Here is a 22,065-nt window from a genome sequence, read left to right on the forward strand (position 1 = left end):
ATTTTGCTTGGTTGGTTGTTGGTTTTGTTTTGTTTTGTTTTTGTAACCTACACACTACATGTGTCAGAAGAAAGCTTTTCAAATATCATACAATACAATACACATCACAATATAGTACTGCTACAGATACAGATTGAGCTAAGCCCTGCATTAGATTTCAGTGTTAAACTTAATTTTTAGGGACTGGATTATCCTAAAAGGGCAAGATTTTGTGATAAACTGCAAAATCTCAGAGTAAAAATAGGTGTTTAAATAGATTTAAACTATAATTTAGAAACTAATTTAGTGGTGATGGACAGTATTAGCAGGAGATAGGTGAGCTCCATCTGTGTTTCTTTCTATCTTAGATCCTGATCCAGAGGAACGTTTTCATTCTAAGTGCCCAGGATTTAAGGAAATCTCTGTTAAATCAATCTCAGCATCTAAATAGAAGCCAGGCACACCTCTTCTAGCTTTCTTCTACACCAGCTCAGCAGTCTTGCATCCAAGTTCAGCCAGACTTGGATGAATCCTGATCTCCTAATCCAGAAAATATTTGTATTTTGACCAACAGATGTACTGATCCACTGCAGTCAGGCAAGTTGCAATTCTGTATGATCACAGAATCACAGAATGGCTGAGGCTGGAAGGGACCTCTGGGGATTATCTGGTCCAACACTTCTGCTCAAGCAGGGCTGTGTTGGGTATAGTCTATCCTCTTGGCTGAGATCCCTTACAAGCAAAAAATATGTTAACTATTTGTGTAAGTCTTTGCAAGAGCCTCCAACACATCCTAAGAGGAAATTTATGTTGTTGCTGCAATATGTTTAATTCCAGATCTCCATCTTAGAACAGACAAATAATCAAAGAGTGGCAATTCCAAGTTCTCTGGTGAGTCACAACCAGAGAATGACTGCAGCCATCTGTCCTGTGGAATAGATGTGTCAGGAATGCCATGTTATATTGAGCTCCACTAGCAAACAATTTCCCAAATAAGATCAATGATGAGATCTCATTTATAGATGTCCCTGAATGCTAACCAGTTGTGTTAAAGATTGGAAATTAGAGATACTTAACTTTTGGGGTGAAACTCAATTCCACATTCAGAGGGAGAAGCTTAGCCATCCACGTGTACTAGGAATGTAAATTCACATTGCAGTCATTTTCAGAACTTGGTTTTGTTGGACAAATATAATTGTCTAATGTTGTTTGATATGTTCTGGGGAATCAAAGAGATCCACACAGAACTGGATAACATGGCACTGGACTGAGATAAGCTTAGTTCTTCCCTGAGCAGCATCAGAGATCAAGGATGATCTCCTGAACAGATATCCTAAAGCAACTTGGGCCATGCTGCAACTGACTCAGTCATCTAAGGCAGGCATTTAGTGTCTGCAGTGTCTATGGAGTGCTCCAGTGGAGCAATGTCTGGCTCCAGATATGGCTCCAGAAAGGTCTCTTTGAGGTTCTATACCTCATCTGCTAACCCCACACAGATGTGTCAAATGCACAACAGCATCTCAAATGACTCTTGGTGTGTGCTCCAGGGCAACTGATATCCATTTATAGTTAGTGAAGAGAATGGAGAGAATGTAGCAGTTCACGCTATTTTAGACAGCTTCTTTGTCATTATATGAATCATATTATGGATGTGTCTATTGCTACTCATTGAGCATGCAGAGACTCCAAATGATGAACACGGATAAAGGCATTACTATTATAGACACCTCCATCTGATGAGGTGAGAAATGCCCAAAGAAACATGCTTCCTCATGCTACAGGGTTTTTCCTGGGGGATGTTATTCTTCCTGTATCAAACAACAACAACAACAAAAAGTCATTTTAGCATGGCTGATGTACACTTTAATATCCTTAATCATAACAAAGTTGTAAATACCTTTTGTTTAGAAGAATGTTTTCCTGTTGGTAAAGAATACAACAGCCCATTTCAGAAATGAAAGTCTTCAAATTTTTCATAAAATCTGAATTTACTAAATAAAGTTACAATCAAAGGTGAAAGAGTCAAAGTTATTTGATACTCTAAACTGCAGAGATAGGTTAAGGGATGAACATAAATAGAATTATATGCTTCTTTGCAGCCTTTACCTGTGAATATTCTATCCAATCAAACTGAATACATGCGTGATAGAATCAAAGAAAAATGGGTGGGATGGATAATTACTGAGTGGAACAAGTAGTGACATCTCATCACTAGGTCATCAAAATTTGCATTTCAAAGTTGGACTAAAGTCTCTAAATAAATAATGTAGGATGTTTAAAAAATATGACATTCCAGAAAGGCAAGTTACCACAAGTACCTAACACATATTGCAAGGCCCAAGTAGGAATCAAGAAATTTTGTAGAGTCTGGTTATTATTTTTGGTTTCAGGTGGGCTTTACACTTACTGGAAAACCCCAATATCTGATAAATACAAAGCCTCTACCCTTGAGTTGTGCTAAAATATTAGGCAGACAGAGATATTTTAAACCACTTCAACAAGTTCTATCAGGAATTCTGCCTAAGACTCCGAGCAGCAAATGCATAACCAGTTGCCACAGTTCAGCTGAGGGGCAGTTTCCAGGATGTGACTGATTCCATCCGCTGAAAAGTAATAGGACCCTGCTGAAAAGGGCACAAGTGATTATGCTGGACACCATCTGAGTAAGAGTCAGCAATGTATTCTCAAAGAGAAAAAGGAAAATCTTCATTTTGGGCTATATATGGAGAGGCAAAGCTCATAAGGGGGCATCAGTGTTTGTCCATGTCCACCTGATGTTAGGTTACTGAGATTGCTTTTTGGCCCTCCAGCTGATAAAGGATTTCGGCAATCCTATTATCTCAAGAGACTAGAGAAAAAGACCTCGGAGGAAATACTGAGGGAGATGAGTTTATTTGCTTTGACTGAAAAGAGTCTAAGGGATGACCTAACAGAGGCCAGCAGCTACCTTAATGGATCACTACTAGAGTTACAGGCTTGGGAGGATCAGGTTGGACCCTGTCTTACTAGGCAGATAGGCAGCATGAGCAAATACTTCCTACAGAAGGTAGTGCCCTAAACTACTATACACAGAAACAAAAGCAATGCCATGCCTCTTAAATCATTTATCTCATTGGCTGTGAGTAATGTGAACTGGTAGTATCTGTGTTTTGGTCAGAAAGAAAAGGCAAGGGGAAGAACTGGCAATCATAAAAATACGTGTTCTGGTAGCAGTGAAAAAGCACCATATAGCTTCAATCTTATCAGCAAATTGGCTTCTCTAGGAAAATGTATCTAGTGACAGCTTGAAATTATGCCTTAGGAAGGGAAAAGAAACTTTGGATATGTATAATGAGGATAGGAACAATTAAACATTGTTCTTGCCTTGTTCACACCTGCAAAGTGCTCACAGAAACACACTTCGCTGTTTCTTAAGTGAAATGTCTCCCAGTGCACCTTAAAGCACAGACTTCTCATGTAGCTGCTGCAAGAGCAGAGAGTAAAGAAGGCTTCCAGTGATCAAGAAACCTTACATTGCATACATCTGGCCATTCTGATTCACTCTTCCCTACACTGCTCCTTGAACATCGGTACAGAGGGAGACAGAATTGTATACGCAGAGCACCATTTAAAACTGCACAGTCTGCACTGTTGTTTTGTAGATGTACAATGTTTAAGATTTTGGGTAGTGATAAAAACACAGCTGATCCAACTTGCAGTGTTGCAGAAGTGCAACTGCATAATTGCCATGCCTGTAGCATGCCCACTGATCCACAGCGGAGCTCTGTGATAGCTCTTGCTTTCTTTTTATGATAAAAAAGAGAGAGAGAGAGAGAGAAAAAGAGATATCACCAAAGTACAGTTACTGGAGAGTAGTAAATGCTCTGTTCTTAATCTTCCCCATGTGTTTGAGAAAGTAAATGAAAGCCAAGTAAAGAGAATGGTACACAAAGGACCATATTTTCTAAGTGCAGCTCTTAAGCTGTCACCCATTACAAGTCCCATGCACATAAGACCCTTTTGTGTCACATTTGCACTTGCAGATTGAAGGCCTCTTGTGCAGTAACTGTACATTTTACACCAGTACAGCATTGACACCTCAGGCCAGTGTGGTCCTTTGAAACAGAGCAGCTCAGCAGAAGTAGATTGCACTGTTTATCAAACATGTTCCTCTTGATGTGTTTCAGATGCTTTTCCATGCATTAAAAAAGCAATTCTTGCACTCACAGTACAAGACAGGCTGCAGTGGAGAGGTGGGGAAAAGCAGGACCACAGTCCTAATGCAAAACTCTGCCTACTGCTTCACAAGTTGTTGCAAATGAATTACCACCATTTACAACTTAGGATATTACAGTAAAATGGTTCTGATTTCAGGAACCTTTAGTACATCAGGCTGCAATTTATGGCAGTTCAGATGTCACTGCATGGGTGGCTGAGCCACCTCTGCAAAAAGTGGAAGAACCATTGCAAATATTTGAAAATAAAGCAGGACACAAGTGCAACTGCCAGCTTGGCCCTATCCCAAAATGCTATCGGGAAACATTTTTCTGCATAAATGCACATTTCAAACACTGGAAGTGAATGGGGAGGAAAAAATCTGAGATTCATATTGACACAAACAAGGGAAAATAAATAACAACCATGAACAGAGTTGCCAGGTCTGTACATATCCATATGGCAAAAGGCACAGCCTATCTCCATTACAGGAAAGAGTGCCTGGAATATGGATGATTTTAGTAGAAAACTTAGAATACTGAAAGAATAATCTTGGCCACATTTTGCCCACTAAGCTCCGTGAAGTGCTTTGAGATACAGAAATGAGTGAGAGAATCCCTGGCCAGATTCCACCTTGGCTTCTATCTAATGCAGCCAACTTCACAGATAATTCTTGTACACCTCTCACTCCAACAGAGCATTTACTAAATAACTTTAAGTACATCCCCCTTCCATTTAGGTATTTAACAAACACTCAAGTTTTGCTGGAGCACAGCCCTTAGCAAGTAAGAATAAGCATGGATACAGCAGTAGCCAACATAATAAATACCTAATTTTCTGCCACAGAGTCTCTTCAGGTGAAGGACCAAGAGAAAAGTTTGCTCAGACTTCGCCAACCTCTAAGTCATAGCGATGGGATCCAGTTTACCCAATAGCAGATCCTCCCAGTGCAGGAGCTGACATATTCTCATCACCTTAAACTCCCTTTATAAGAATTTGAGAGAAAAAATGTGCCCTTTAACTGTTTGTCATCTGATGTCTTTAGAGGTCTACCTGGTGGAGGGCAGAATACATCCCATAATCTGTTGAGTAGTAGAGTACTCAGTTAAGTATATTGAGGCCAATCTGGGATAGACATGATCTTCAGGGAATGAATCCTCTTATCTCTTATCCCTGCAGAAGGCAGGGGTTGTTCTCCCAGACTTTTTGGGGGGAACTGAGACCCAGACATGAGGGTCAACCTTGAGGGAAACCTTGACCAGGCCCAGCAAAACTGTGACTGTCAGACCACTTTCTGGGGAACAAGATGGAACAAGAAGTGGAGCAAAAGTCCCCACTTCTCATCAAAAGTTGATCTGAGAATCAACAGAAGGCAGCAAGTTGTGACCTGAATGGGTACTAATCCTGCCTCTGGATGTGCAAAGCAAATGCTCCATGAGATGGCTGCCAAATGACAGCAGGCCTGGGAGCTACCTCCACCCCCTTGGACTGCCCATCCAGCACTGAGGAGAAGACCTCTCCCCTTTTCTCCTTGCCCTGCCCTTGGCCCAAAGAATGCCTTTCCCAGTTCTGTCTGACAGGAAAATGATAAGTGATGTCAGTGTGTGTCACAGTTCTGCTTTTCAGAGTCCAAATCCTGAGTATCTGGGATGGCCCTGTATATACAACTTACCACTGATGAGATGAGAAGGACAGCCCAGAGGCACTGAGTTACTGATGGTGACGTGTCACTCCTAAGGACACCCACAACCCAAACAACCCCTGAGAGAAGATAGTGAACCACTCACAGCCCCATTAACTGGAGGGGAAGCAGCCCAGTTCAATGCTAATGTCCTGGAAGAGGATGCAAAAATCCAAGAAAAGAAGTGTTTACCTATGGTTTTCCTATAGCACGGAGACCACTTCTGTGATCATCAGAGCTGCAGGCTGGAGATGGGTGAGCCAAATGAGCTTGGGTGCCAACTAGATTGAAGGAGGTACCCCAGTGAGAAGCATTTGACAGTTCTAATTAGATCTTATCTTTAGTGCTGGCAGAACTGTGATTTCAGTTCATCAGAGTTCCTGCTTTGAGGTGAGTTTATCTATTCTGACTTATGCTGTTTATTTTCTAGTGAAGTTGTTTTATTCTCAGCTGGATTAAATTACTTAGAGGTTCTATCTCAGGAGTAAACTAGGTGCCCCATGGCACAACAATATTCCCATTGTAAAAGCTGCAGTGCAACCAGCTAAGGCAGAGAGCACCACTGCTCTCCTTCTTTTTATGGCTGGAGAGCTGAGGTCCATAGAGACCAGCTAGCCATTGTCCTCTGTGACATCTGTAGCAGGAACAGGGATACAACTCATTCATCTTGAGCATTATCCTCACAGAACCTTTAAGCAAGGACTGCCACCCACTTGTTTTTTGTTGACCTTGCAAGTTTTGTGGTGGCTGGTGAAAGAGATGAATCTCCAAGTGGGAGCTGCAATGCTAAATGGGGATGCATTACAGTTATGGTGCTTTAATCAGGTGTGGATGTGGCTATGCTGTGTCCACCAGTAACTCTCAGCTTGGTTGTAAGATCCTTTGTCAAGCCATGCTGGGTTTAGATGAGATCGAGGTCAGGGGCTATGGAGATGCTGTCCAAGAGGTTCCTGTAGCTCATGTAGGGAAGCAGCCAACTGTGTTTTCCACAGGTCAGCATAGAATTCACTCTTCATCCCAAGCAGCTGTGAAAAGAGGTGATGAAAGGCTTCTGGAAAGCAGGCACTCCTTCGATGACTTCCAGATTCCTCCAGTGAGCAGAGAGGCCTTTATCAAACATCAATAGCACAGGTGAACAGCTGCCATGGGAGGAAACCACACAAGTTATGAGGTTTGTTTTCAATTCTTTTCCCAAACTCAGCTCCATATGTTGCTACATTTTTCCAGCCTCTGCAAAATGATTCATGTGGCATGTTGCCTAACATTGCACAAAGTGTGCCCATACGAGGTCTCACCAGTGTGTGGGAAGAGCTCTGCATAAGGCCAGTCCTACCTCTCCGAGGACAGGCAGGACTTGTGCCAGTGCCCATACTACTATTGCTACCCTTGCTCCAGTTAAACATGGAGATCTTGCACAGCCTGGGTATTTCTCAGCCTGCAGAGCCTCAGGACAAAATCTGCCTCTAGCTGAGGGAAGGCACTGTAACTCCAGGAGTGAACTCTGTCCTCTTGGCCGTAAATATCTTGCAAATAATCTTCTGGTACCTTCAGCCAAGCACTATGCATGATGTTCCCACCTAGTTCTCTTTGTCCCAGATTTAAAGAGCAACAGAATACAAACAGTATCTTCTATCTGAAAACATAATTGCAAACTCTTAATTGATTTTGTGCCAAAAAAGATATGCCGTAAAACTCAAGCAGGCTATTAATGAGAAATACATTAGCAAGAAAACCCATATAACTCTGCGCATAAAGATGAGGGATCATTATGAAAGCAGGAGACAGAGATGCAAACGTTATGTGCTGTTTACTTGGGGTGATTTTGCTAAATATTTGGAGCTCTACTGTAGTAATTCTTCACATAAATACAAGGCTCTGCTGCACAATTAGACCATCTTGGATGTCATCTGTCCTTTCTCACAGAATGCAAGGCATTTTTTGGAGGGAATATTTGGGACTCAGTTGCTCAGGACTGGGTTCAATTGTTTTTGCAGCAGCATGAGTGTATGTCAACTCCAAGGGATGCAAATAAACTTAGTTAATTGGATCCACACCAGCATCACATCCTGGGGGGGTGGAGGGAGGGCAGTACAGAGCTGGCTAAATTTGTGTTTAAGTTAAAACATGCCTGATGCAGGAACAGTCTGTTTTTGGTGATGAGGTGTCTGACAAGGAGACAAGGAGACAAGGAGAGGGCAGTGGAAAGCGTACCTTAACTTCTGTGAGGCTTTTAATGTAGTCTCCCACACTATTCTTATCATCAGACCGTTGCAATGAGGGCAGGATAAGAGGACAATAAAGTGGGTAGAAAATTGGCTGTGCTGCTGCTGGACTCAAGGAGGTTTAACCAGCAGTGTGAAGTCCAACTGGCAGCCAGCACTGGTGGCATCCCTAAGAGACAAGCCGTGGGACCAGAACTGCTTCATTGTCTCCTCTAATGACCTGCATGATGGGACTTGAATCTACAGGCTTGAAGATACGAAATCAGAGAGTGGATGAGATGTTGGAGGGCAGGCTGCTGTTCAGGGGGACCTGGAGAGGTTGGAAATTGGAGTGGCCAACTTTGGGATTTGCAGATGAATTCAGATTGTGGATTCTCTCTTGATCCTCAAAGATTCTGAGCACAAACAACTCTCACCCAAAGTCTTAGCTGTCTCATGTGTCAAAGCCCCTCCCACCCAAGCACAACATTGCTGATCTTACATCTCGAGGCTTTGAGAGTCTGAATACCTTTGAATATCTCAAACTGAGCCCCTTAGCCTGAGTCCCTTTGGTTTCAAGTGGCAGGCTCAAGAAGAAACAGTCAAAAAAAGCCCATCTATTAATTATTAATGATTTTATAAAGAAAGAATTTCCCCCAAAATGCAACTTGATTCAAATGAAGGTGAAATTCTCCATTGTCCAGTAATCTGATCTGGCTTTGTATTCATCATATAGCAAACATGCCTGGCAGACAAGCTCAGAAAGGCAACCATGCAGGTGTTTTCACCTTGTCTAGGCCATGGGAGCTCTTCAACAGGCTTCCTGGTATAGGCCAAACTGAGGCCAGCCCTGCATGGGGCAGCTGGAAGGATTAGGCCCTTACTGAGCAGTGATAAAAGATATGAGACAAAAGTGGAAAAAGGGGAATCAAGAAGCTGTTCTACATGGGTAAGCAACCCTGAGCCTGACTGTTTTCTTCCTCACCTTTTGGGTACAAGTCTGCACGAAAATGACAGCTTCTAGCCTACATTCTAGCAGTGATGTCTAACATTTGGGCATTTATGGCACTCACTCAGCCTTTGCCTTGGCCAAAGGTTTGTCTGTTGAACCTGGTTGGCTCCATGCCCTTCACTTGTCCATGCACAGTGTTTTGTATCTTGCCAAAACACCCTTTGCAAATGCAACAGATCAGGGAAATGTCTGGTTTGGAATTCCCTTATGGAGTTACATCCCTATTTTGGGTGTTTTAGGGTTGGAGTCACATAACTACAAGGCTATCAATTACACAGTGATGCAGCATTTGAGTATTAGTCTTGAACCTGAAGATTTCTGGCCTGACTCATGCACCTGTAAATGGAATCTATAGTATTCATTTCACTGAACCTCTTGAAAGAACATGGTGTGGAGGCTGGGGAAAGTTTCCCGCACCATACCCAAGCATGAGAGAGCATCTCCTGCTAAGAGTATGGGGGAGTTGGGGTACGAAATCAGGACTGGGAGGAGGGAAGCAGTCTCCCTCTTTACCCTTCCCAAAACACAACATTCATTTTTTCTGTAGTGCTGAGTTCTCAAATAAACTACTTGTTTAAGGCAACAAGCTGAGGCATTTACAGTGATGCCATTCATAACACAACAGTTAAGCATCTGTTGGCTTTTATAGTATAATCTTTATTCTAGGCTGAGGGAATAAAAAATCTCTAAGCAAATTTGAGTGAAGAGCTCTGACCCCAGAGCCCAGAAGCAGCAAATCCCTCTTTCTACTAACTCAGATTTGTCCTCACTGCATCAGACATTGTTTGCACAACCATTTGCAATTTTGAGAATCCTGTAAGACAGTCAAACACAAAGGAAGCCTTCACTACATGTCAATTTTTCCTCCTCACTTTAGACAATTTAGGCCATATGCTCATGGACATATTGAGGCAACAGCCTCCAGTCCAATCCAAGATCTTCCAAACTTTCTGGACTATTTGGCATACAGGCTGCTTCATTTATCCCGACCTATAGCTTGTACTGCCATGGATCCTTCTTATCCCAGCTTTTTTCAGTCTTTCAATAGGAAGCTGTAATAAGTGTGGTGATTCTGCAGGTAATTCAGACCACTTAAAGATGGATCCAGGCACAGTCTAATAACTAAGTGCTGAGAACAAACTCTAGGAAAATCCATAACTCTCAAATGCCCCCTGAATTTCTGCCATGCTCTCCTGCCCGTTGTACATTTTCAGGAAGAAGCTCTGGGCAGGTAATAGTTGCAAGAACTACCCAACACACTGCACGATTAGTCTGTGTCAATAATTTGGGGTTGAAGTTAAATGACCTTAAAGGTCCTTTCCAATCTAAGCCATTCTATGACTCTGTGATTCCAAGCTAAGAGCTAGCAGAAATCTCCATCAAGTGCCCTCACCAGACACACCATGTAATCCAGATCACCAGTTATCAAGATCTGCTTTGATAATTGTTTAGTAAATGTCCATAACTCATCACCTAACAAGCAGGACCCGTCTAGCTCCCAGCTCCAAGGCAAAGTGGCACAGCAGTTCCAGATGCTGGCAGCCCAGTACAGAACCTAACTTGTCTACAGTTTGCACTTTATAGAGAAGAAATTTAGTTAGCAAAAGACTAAGTGTAATTTGTCCCCTAAAAATATGGAGAAAGGTTATTTCCCAAATGCATTTCTCCAAGGCCCTTATCTTCACTGCTGAGCTGCAAAGGAAGTTGCAAAATCACTAACACGGAACAGCTCTATCCCTTTACCACCAGCACAGCAACATTTCCATAAAAAGAGTGTTGCCATTTAGTAAGCAGTTTTTCCTTAACCAATTAAAAATACCTTTTGGCAAGATGTATCTTCAAAACCAGATATTTTTAACTGTTTCCTGGAGAGATATACTCGAGCTATAATGTGACCTGAAGTTTTACAGAAGTTCAGACAACAAAAACATCCACTGCCCAAAATCAAGCAGCAAAAGACAACCGAGTTGGCCATTGCCTCAGGCCAAAGTTTCCCCTTTGGCAGCAGAGCAGCTCAGAGAATACATACTATGGGAAAGGCGCACTGAAAAGTTCAAGACAAAGTTCAGCTATTTTGGAGTTGTTAATGTAAAAAAAAATAGTACTTTAATATAGGAAAAATTCCAGGAGACTTTCTCACATGCATTCGTCACTCAGAAAAGCTGCTTATTCAAACTTTCCATCCTGGTTATAATTATAACAGCACCTTGGAACCCCAGCAAGGAGAGCCAGGCTGCAGTGGGCACGTTGCACGCGTATGATAAAGAAGGCAGTCTGTTCTCTGCGTGTTGACAATGAAGCAGATAACAGAAATAAATAGAACAGCTTCAGAAGGACAAGTAGCAAGGAAAGCATCAGGTAAAATTATAACACCTTGAGTAAGCTGCGGGCACATGGAGATTGCTTTCTAACTGGTAGTCTTTCAAAATGCAAACTATACCGCTTGTCTTCAAGTGGACAAAGCAGTATCACCAAAACCTTCAGTACATTCAGCACAAGCCTGACAGCGACCGATTAGCCCAACTATTAACTGAACAGCTCAGGGAAATAAAAACAGCCAGAGCATCACGATCCCCAGCAGTACTGTGCTGATTAATGTCGTTCTGTAAATTACGGCTGGGCCACCTGTACCAGTCTGCTTCCCTGCTGTTTAAAATTTCTTTGCTGCGTATTTCAGTTCCAATAGAAAAATCTTTTGATAATGATTTTAGAATTTTAAGAAATAAATCTACTTTCTTCAGAAAGGTGCAGGAGGCTTTCTAGCTTACACATAATGGGGAAATGGAGCAGGTCTGGAGAATAGAGGCTGTTTTTATGCCATTTGCTGTACTGAGATGAGGTTTGCGTTCACCTTCAGAGGTCAACAGAAGCTCTGTGATGGGTCTCACTGCACACAGCTTCATAAAGCAGTGGTGTCTTGAGATGTTTTAAAGTGTCTGTGTTACTGAGTCCTGGATTCATTTTGTCAGTACAAATATTTATACCCACATACAGAGCCTTGCATGCAAGTTCTCCAGCTCATGAACAGTAGTTATGAAGACATGGCAGCAGAATGCACTCGCGCTTTCAACAGAAGCAAGTAAAATAAGAAAGAAGGGAGAGAAGGTGAGGGAGAAATCCATGTTTCTCTATTTCATTATGTAGAGCTGCTGAAAACAGAGAAAGAAAACAAACCTGAAAGGAATCACAGAAACATGAAATTACTGAAGATCACCTAGTCCAGCCATTAACCCGTTGTGCCCTCACAGACTCATCAAATCATTACGGTTGGAAAAGACTGCTAAGATATAAGTATATTTCAGAAGGAGAAATTTCTCAGGAAAGAAAAAGAGTTGTCATCTCAGCAGGAGTGAGAAGTAGACGTGCAGCCCCATGAGTCTGGGTACACCTCCTCAGCCAAACACCCACCCATGACAGGTCAGCAAGGCAGCACCCAGTGAGCTGCTAGCCATGTCCTGGGTGGTCCCACAGGCACCAGCTGAGTCTCTGAGAACCAGATCCTAGAGCATCCCAGCAGCAGGGAACTCAGAGTCTCCCTTACTGTTCTTAATGCTCACTTTTTTCTATCTTGTAAATATATCCAGAGATGCTAGAAAAAGAGCTCAGAGCCTCTCACCACTCCAAGTCCCACCAGATTAAAGTAGCATGCTTCAATACTGCTCATCAAGGTGGTAGATGCAGTACTACAAGGCTGGATCATCACAACAAAGCCATGAAACACAGGAGAAGCAAGTGGTGTTAGAAGTCTTTGGATTAGCATCTATGCCCTTAGAGGTGCTAGAATTTACTACCATCACAAATTTCACAGAGAACTGGCAGCTCTGGCTGCTTCCTAAGAAACGCTATAGATTTTTAATACTTTTTTTTCTGATTCAGAGCATGTGAGCACCTCTCATCACCACATGGATGCAGAAGAATCTGTTGTCCTTTTAAAGTTCTGGAAGGAAAATGGAAATCTAGATTAAAAGATATAAATTAAGTCTTTGTTAGAAAAGAAATTCTTCAGTACAAAAAAAAAAAGTAGAAGAACTACCGTTTTAGAGAAGCTGGTCACTAGGAAAGGGCATTGTTTTCTTTTCTTTTCTTTTCTTTTTTTTTTTTTTTGAAAACATTAAAAATGTATCAAAATAAGCACACAGTCCTCCAATAGCTCCCAGCCTGCCCAACCCCTGGGCTTCAGTTGGAAAATTGCACTTGGAAAACATCTACACAAATTTTGGCAAGTGTATATCAGCTTTTCCCCCCCAAAAGACCTAACAGCCTTCTCTTATCCAAACAGATCAAATGGCTCAGAAAATCCACATCTGTATGAAGCTGCAGAATGGGAAATGAGATCAAAATGTGAAACGAAGAACTTAGCTCCTTCACAAGTGACATTAAAAGCAGATGGAGGAGAAGGAAGCTTGGTTTCTCCACTCCACCCTTCTCCTCAGCTCCCAAAACCTGAGCAGCAGGGAATGCACCAAGCCCCTTCTGAACCCACCACAGCAGGGAGGAACCAAGAACTGTGGTTTCAAGGGAACAGCTCTTGTGATGATGTCGGCTGTTTTCACTAAAAAAGCCCTTTTTTATATACAATATTGGGGCTTATTGGAAGGAGAGTTAAGATTAAACAGTGCACACAAGTTTCTCTGCTCATACGCTTTCCCTTGGGACAATATAGATAAGATTGCATACTTATGCTCTGAATGCACTTTAAATTACCACTTTACTCCCAGAGCCAGGTAACAGGCCATACCACTGCACAAATATTTGTCTTTACCCAGTTATCAGAAGTGAAGTCATTAATGCTTAGTGCATTTCTTGTCCCCCTCTCCTGGTGTCTGGGCTTTTACAAGCAACACTAACAGCACAGGGCAGTCCTACAGTATGGCACCAATGCTGCCCTTGCACCTCACCCCTGTGCCAGGTGGTGCCTCAACAGAGGGAACATCCTGTAGGTGTAGATCCTATAAAAATTTAGGCACAGACAAATCACATTGCACTCTGGTACTTTATATAGAGAATGCAAATCTCCCATGGTATATATGCTATTTTTACATGACTTCTCAGCGTGTAAATTCAGAGTACAGCCAGTGCTGCTGGAGAATTAGCCCCTACCACAAAACAGCCAATGAGATATTTAGCATTTTGCTCCACTGGGACCAGGATTTCAGGCAAATTGCTTATGAAAGGTGGTAGATTGGAAGACAGTAAAAAAAAAAAGAAAAATAAGTAAGTGCCACCTGGATGGCCTAAGCCATGCCTGTTTACTAGTAGTCAGAGAAGGCTGCAGCTCTTGTGTTAAAACAATAGCTGAAATTCCTAACCTCTGTGGGTAGAAACTGCTCTGTTCCTTATCCTGTGAAGCCTTAAGGCTTCCTTCTTTCTCCCATGCCCTGTTCAGGTGCTGGAGATTCCATGGGCTATACTTTGCTGTTACAGTCAGTGATGGATCACTTGCTGAAAATACAGCTTGTCCTTAGCTGGAAATTGAGCTCAAGTTTCTGAAGTTTCTGACAGGACTCAGGTCAGTTGTAGCTTGGAGAGGAGGCAGTGCTCTACACACCCATCTGCATGTATTTACCATTCAGATCCCCTTTCTCCAAATTTTCCAGATAAGATCTAATAGTGGTGAGCAAGTCAGGACCATGCAAGAGTACAGCCATCCTCAAATCTCTCAACACATCCATGCTTAGAAATAATTTCTTCTAACTCTGGTACACATCAGTAGCTAAACTGATCACCAGCAGGAAATTCTCTCAACCATACAGTCATTTTCTCATGATATTCTGGTTTGGATTTTGGGTTGTCCTGTGTGCAGCCAGCAGTTGGACTCAATGATCCTTGTGGGTCCCTCCCAGCTCAGAATATTCTATGATTCTGTGATTCTCCACTGAAGTTCTGTCCAGTAATTATTACACAAAATTTCACTGTGATCTCACTTTCTGTGTTTCAACTCTCCGAGTCTTAGCTGATATTCAGGAGCACCTTCTGGGCCTATAGGATCCAGTGCTGCACTCGCAGTGCTTTCCCTGTCCACACTGTGGATCCACACTGATGATCTCAGCCCAGCCTATATCTCCCAGACACCAACTGCTGGGACAGCACCATTGTGCCTCCAGGAAGCCCCTCAGCTTTGATTTCAGCTGTGGCTTCTGGAGTTTCTTGTGGAACAAATATCTCTGCTCGTAAGATCTGCTGAAACTATAGATGAAGATGGACTGATTCCATTAGGCATCTGTTTCTCAGTGCAGTCACACTGTTCTGAAATCACTTGTCTCTATTGGTGATGCATTAGTTCTACTATTCACTTCAGAGGGAATCACTTCACCAGAGAAGCAGACGAGGCAGTCCAGCACCCCTCCCTTATGTTTTTTAAATTTTACAATTCACAAAACATTTCCATCATCATCCCAATAAGGAGGATGTGAGGAGACAGCAGCTCCACAGCAGCAGCTCTAGTGAGACTTGTCCCAAGCAGCAAAAGAAATGGTTAGCCAGAAATTCCACCAGGTCATAGAATCATAGAATCACAGAATGGCCAGGGTTGGAAGGGACCTCAAGTATCATGAATCTCCAAGCCCCCTGACACATGCAGGGCCACCAACCTCCACATTTAATACTACACCAGGCTGCCCAGGGCTCTATCCAACCCAGCCTTGAACACCTCCAGGGACGGAGCATCCACAACCTCTGGGCAGCCTGTTCCAGCACCTCACCACTCTCTCTGTAAAGAACTTCCCCCTGACATCCAACCTAAATCTTCCCTCCCTCAACTTAAAACCATTTCTCCTTGTCCTGCCCTTTCAAAGACTTGACTCCCTTTAGGCCTATGGATTCCCTTTAGGTACTGAAAGGCTGCAATGAGGTCACCCCACAGCCTTTTCTTCTCCAGGTCCTCAAAAAGGCATATTGTGGCAGCAGGTGCAAGAACTATCTGACTGCAGTGCCTCCTGTAATGTGATATGCACCCATTTTATATCCGCCAACAGAGACACCCACTCCAAGGCATCATGTCTCCCTTTTTGGATCCATAGGGCATCTCCACCTTTGGGGCTGCTGGTGGAGTAGGCACCAGACAGATGTACCAATAAATGGCACTGGCAGGCATGTGCTGTGCCCAGTCTAACCTTACAAATATACATCTCCATCTGGCTCTTCTCATGCATAAATGTCATCTTTGTCTTTGAAGAGATTTCTTTTTCACATGTAACAAGGTAGGAGATGTCTTCTAGGTTTCCGATGAAGAAAAGGAAACTGCTCTTCAACTCAAGCAGGAGATGCTGGGGTGGGGTACCTCTGGGAAGTGGTGGGTTAACATCGTAAGCCTCTTCTGTGTGTGATTTTATATGGTATTTGTTCTTAGTTGCAGTGTGTGAATCTTTAATTACACATACACGACATTAAAGGCAAATTAGTATAGTCAAAATTCATTTTCTTTCCAGAGCCAGTCAAAAATAACCAAAGAGGTAGTAATTTGTTTTTACCACACAGCAGGTGGCATTATATCCCTCATTAAATTATGCAGATATGATTAATATTAATCTGCATTTTACCACTATCCATCAGATTCAGTATCCATCACAACATCCTTAGCACAGCACTTGTTTTGAAATGCATTTCATCAAAGTGTTGAGACATAAGTTAAAGTGGTCTCTCTGGTCGCAGAGAGACCCCTGTGTCCCAAGACAATATAGCATTTGGGAAACCATTAGCACAACCTACGCTAATTTTTTACCCTACTACTGACTTCCAAAAGCTGTTACAAATAAATTCAAGGGGCTGAAAGAGAGGGATCTTTTATCTTTTTTTTTCTTTTTTTCTTTTTTTTTTTTTTTAATACTGAAAAGACTAGATGGTTTATACAGTTCATAGCCAGCAAAATCATAGAATCACAGAATCATAGAAGAACTTAGGTTGGAAGAGACTATAAAGATCATTTAGTTCCAAATGCCCTGCCACGGACAGGGCTGCTACCACCAGCTCAGGCTGCCTAGGATCCCATCCAGCCTGACCTTGAGCACCTCTGGGAATGGGGCATCCACAGTGCTCTGGGCAGCTGTGCCAGTGCCTCACTGACCTCTGAGTAAAGAATTTCTTCCCAACATCTAACCTAAACCTTCCCTCTTTCAGTTTAAAGCCATTCTTCCTTGTCCCATCACTAACTGGGCTGTGCAAAAAGTCAATCTCCTTCCAGCTTGTAAACTCTCTTCTAGTACTGAACAGCCACAATGAGGTCTCCCTGAAGTCTTCTCCAAGCTAAACAAGCACAACTCCCTCAACCTTTCTTCATAGGAGAGGTGCTCCAGCCCTCTAATCATCTTCATGGCTCTCCTCTGGTCCCTCTCCAACAGCTCTGCATCTTTCTTGTACTGGGGGCCCCAGGCCCCAATACAGCACTCCAGATGGGACCTCACGAGGTCAGAGTAGAATCATAAAATTTCAAGGAGTTGACTCCCCTCCTGTTTATAGGCTCCCTTTAGGTACTGGAAGGCTGCAAGTAGGTTAACCTGCAGCCTTCTTTTCTCCAGGCTGAACAAGCCCAGCTCCCTCAGCCTGTCTTCCTAGGAGAGGTGCTCCAGTCCCTGATCATCTTTGTAACTCTCCTCTGGACCCTCTCCAACAGCTCCCTGTCTTTCTTGTAATGGGGGCTCCAGACCTGATCGCAGTACTCCAGATGGAGCCTTACAAGAGCAGAGTAGAGGGGAACAATCACCTCCCTTTCCCTGCTGGCCACCCCTCTTTTGATGGAGCCCAGGATACCATTTGCCTTCTGAGCTGCAAGGGCACACTGCTGGCTCATGTTAAGTTTTTCATCTATCAAGATCCCCAGGTCCTTCTCCACAGGGCTGCTCTCAAGGGCTGCTCCTTCCAGTCTGTATGGATGCCTGGGATTCCTCCAGCCCAAGTGCAAAACCTTGCACTTTGCCGTGTTGAACCTCATCAGGTTCACTCAGGCCCATCTTTCAAACCTGTTGATGTCCCTCTGAATGGCATCCCTTCCTTCAACCATGTCGACCGCACCACTCAGCTTGGTGTTGTCAGCAAACTTACTGAGGGTGCACTCGATTCCGTCATTGATGTCATTGATAAAGATGCACCAGTTAAAGAGCACTGGTCTTTAAGACCCCTGGGGGACGCCGCTCATTACCGGCCTCCACCTGGACACGGAGCCATTGATGACCACCCTCTGTCTGCAGCCTTTCAACCAGTTTCTTATCCATCGAGTGGTCCACCCATCAAATCCACATCCCTCCAGTTTGGAGATAAGGATGTGGTGAGGGACCATGTCAAAGGCCTTGCTCAAGTCCAGGTAGATGACATCGGTTGCCTTTCCCTTGTCCACCGATGCCATCACTCCATCATAGAAGACCACCAGATTGGTCAAGCATGACCTTCCTCTGGTGAAGCCATGCTGGCTGTCTCAGATCACATGCTCATTCCTCATGCCATCAAGCATGTCATCCAGGATGATCTGTTCCATGATCTTCCCAGGCACAGAGGTGAGACTCACCAACCTGTAGTTCCTGGGTCCTCCTTGCTCCCTTTCTTATAAATGGGAGTAACGTGACCCTTCCTCCAGACATCCAAGACCTCACCTGACAGCCACGAATTTTCAAATATGATGGAGAGCGGCTCAGCAACCACCTCAGCCAGCTCCTTCAGAACCCTGGGAATCATAGAGTGGCCTGCATTGAAAAGGACCACAATGATCATCTAGTTTCAACCCCCCTGTTATGTACAGGGTTGCCAACCACTAGACCAGGCTGCCCAGAGCCACATCTAGCCTGGCCTTGGATGCCTCCAGGGATGAGGCATCTACAGAAAGGGGGCAATCACCTCCCTCTCCCTGCTGGCCACCAAGCTTTTGGTGCAGCCCAGGATACAGTTGGCCTTCAGGGCTGCAAACATACGTTCGCATCCTTATAAAGGTGTATGCTTTTACACATCACCCTCCTGGTGCATGCCCTCTCACTGCCTTTCCTAGGCTTCTCGCTGGGTCACCCCCATGCATCAAAGCTCCCAGCTCCCATCCTGCCTGCTCAGTTCTGTATACAACACCACTATTGGCAGTAGGACACTAAATTTAATTTGCATCTTGTAATGTAAGTGCTCCCAGAGGTTGAAGCAACAGATTTTGCATGCAGTATCATTTTTTCCCCAGACACACTCTGGCTACAGGAAAATCAGTATTTTACAGGCAGCACTTGAGCTGAGCCTAACCACCTCTGTGGAAAAATGTCACCATAAATTTGACACTGAACCAGGGTGACATTTAAGGTGGCTACTGTGACAAAATATTTTGCACTGAGAGAGCTGCTTTTCTGGGTTTTATCGAGATCAGAAAAGCTTTTCCCTTTAGTTGAAGTAAATACACACAGCCTAGCCTGTAATTTAGCATGTTCTCCAGCAGCTCACTTTTCAACTCTCCAGAACCTCCTGGAGATATTACTAGCATGGCCTTTCAGCAAAACAAACTCCTGGAGCTTCCCCAGCACACAAGGAGAATCTGTGTGCTAGGACCCAAGGGCAGACCACATACCAGAAGGGCATTGGGAATTGCTGTCTGAGCCACGATGGCATAGAAGCTCCAATTTATTTGTATAAGCACTGCAGTGCTGCTTCTGTACTTTTGACAGCAATAGAAGTACACTTTCCTGCAAAAGCAGGAAAATCCCTGCTGCCCCTGCTAAGATGCAGGCCGCTCAGACGTATCTACTGTAACCTGCAGTGTGCTGGGCTGGGCACTCCTGCTGGGGCCAGCAGCAGAGACAAACGATGGCCATGGAGGAAACCCAGCAGGTTTATGCTCAGGAGATCTGGCTGTGCCTCAGGTTCCTTGCATGGTGCTGGCAAAACTCACAACATTGGTGATTATTAACTCTTACCCAGTGCCAAAGGCACTGGAGAGCTTTATCTCCAGCTCCCTTAGTCCCACTGTAACCACAGGGGTTGATGGTGTGGGAGTAGCGCTTCCCACATTAATCTTTTATGCTTCTTGAGACCCTGTTCAGAGCTACAGAAGTATTGTTATTTTTGAATACATACAGCCAAAGACCAATAAACTAATTACATTCCTCTTCATAAAAGAGAAGATACCAATCTTCTTATATTAAATCTGTCCAGAGTAAACAAACTTCTCTCCTCCTGCTGTTAAAACACGTTGCTGTAAGTGTTTAGTGTAACATCTGACCATTTCTCTTGCATCTTCCTAGATTAGGGTCAGTCCATTTGCACTTCAATAGTTCCAAGGCTGTACTGCAGTTTCTGGGGCTGGAGCACAGCTCAGCTGTAAAAACTTGCTGGAGGCTGTGAAGCAGCATAAAGAGGCTGGGACAGGGACTATTTTTAAAGCCAGTTTTGTAAGGAGAAAATCACTGTGCTCGATTCCATTTTTTTTCCCCCAATGTTTTTTGGTTGTGAGACTGAAAATTTGTGGAGGTCTTTGAGGTCAGCCTCCCAAATGGCTGACAGGCAGAGCTGCAGACAGCATTTGTGCGCAGACAGGTAAAGCAAGCTGAGATGACCCGACTGATAACACACGTGGGCTGTATGGATGATATACGTATGAAAAGGGATAGCAGAGGAACAGATGTGCCAGGACTGTCTGCTTTGTGTACCAGCTCCACCATAAAGGATGGGGGAACCAACAGCAGCCAAAGGCTGCGTGCTCTGATGTCACCGTGCAGATTCTGGCTCCACAGCCTTAATGGGGCCCCCTGGACAATACCTGCATATAGAAATATCATGGTCTAATGCTTCTCTGCTGCACAGCAAGGAAGTGGATAATTTCTCCTGGATCTTCCCCCCTCTTTCTCAGAAATCCTCTCCTGTCATGCTCAGCTTTGTTAGCACGTATCATTCAATAGGCACATATTGTTTAAGTCCTCAGAGACAGCCCCATATCCATTTGGCAAGGAATAAAGGAGCCAACTCAGACTGCCTATTCACTCTCCAGATCTCCAGAGAGGTGGCACATGGTGTCACCAATACGCCTGCATTCCTGGATTGGCAAAAATCCCCGTAAGTTCTGTTTGGTCTGAATGTGCTATATTCTAGTCTAGGGGACAGATAAAGGCACATCCTGAAAATTCATACTAAAGTATAAACAAACATCCAACTGTCTCAGTGAATTACCTAAACAATGCAAATAGCTGTCTAGAAGAGCAAGCTCAATTTGATGATTAAAATCTGCTCCCGAATCTACAGGAATAACCAAAAGACAAGAAAACAAAATCCTCTAGTTTGAAGCAGGGGCTCTGATCTAGCTCCTTGGTTAATTAAGAATGGGTAACGCTGGTGGTGACACCTGCGGGGCGGCCTTTGGTCACTAATCCCCTCCAGTTGTCGACAAAGAGTTGCGACAGTTGTCACCCTCTGAGCCAGGCTCAGTGGGAGGCAGGGGATGAATGCCCTGGGAAGCAGAGCTGCTGCCCCAGTCCTCTTATCTGCTGGATGTGGCCCGGGCAAAGTCGCGGGGTGTAAAGGTGAAGCATGCATTGCCAGCAGCCATGCGGTGCTCAACTCCCAGCAGGAAATGGGGAGTTTGGTCTCCAGCACTTTTAATCTATGGGTACACAGGAAAAAAAAATTAAAAAAAGAAAGGAAAAAGTCATAAAAAATTCCAAGGAATTGAGCTAGTGTAATAAAATGACTGCTCAAACAGAGTGTCTTTAAGGAGAAAAACGTTTGGCTTTCAGGCGGATGCTGTCCCAGCCCAGCACTGGAGTTCTGCAGCAAGTCCTGGGGAAGGCTCTCACCTCTCTGCTCCAGGACAAATCCCACCCTCTCGAAGCACAGAGCCCACTTGGGTTGATGCAGGAGCTGCTTTTGTTCCACTTCCAGAGCAGCCTGGGCTGCCCGGTCCTGCAGTGAGGTCATAACTCAGGGCTGATCGCATCACAGCACGTTGCCATGGCGATGCCTGAGCTGTCACAAAAGGATGCGTGTGATGATTTCACAGCAGATGGGCTGTGAGGGAGGAAGCCCTCATTTAAATTTTAAAAATTGCTTTG

At 43.9% G+C, this 22,065-nt stretch overlaps 1 long non-coding RNA gene across 1 annotated transcript; it reads right to left on the reverse strand.

Annotated features, from left to right (window-relative positions):
• Positions 1-6,651: 6,651 nt before the first annotated feature.
• On the reverse strand, positions 6,652-22,065 carry LOC116227713 (uncharacterized). The gene is made up of 2 exons (XR_004166627.2): positions 21,811-22,065; positions 6,652-6,993 (listed from the first exon to the last, which is right to left on the reverse strand). It is a non-coding gene; the product is annotated as an uncharacterized LOC116227713 (long non-coding RNA).

This window comes from Phasianus colchicus, chromosome 3 (assembly GCF_987193195.1).
Source record: "Phasianus colchicus chromosome 3, bPhaCol1.hap1.1, whole genome shotgun sequence".
Taxonomy (NCBI): Eukaryota; Metazoa; Chordata; class Aves; order Galliformes; family Phasianidae; genus Phasianus; species Phasianus colchicus.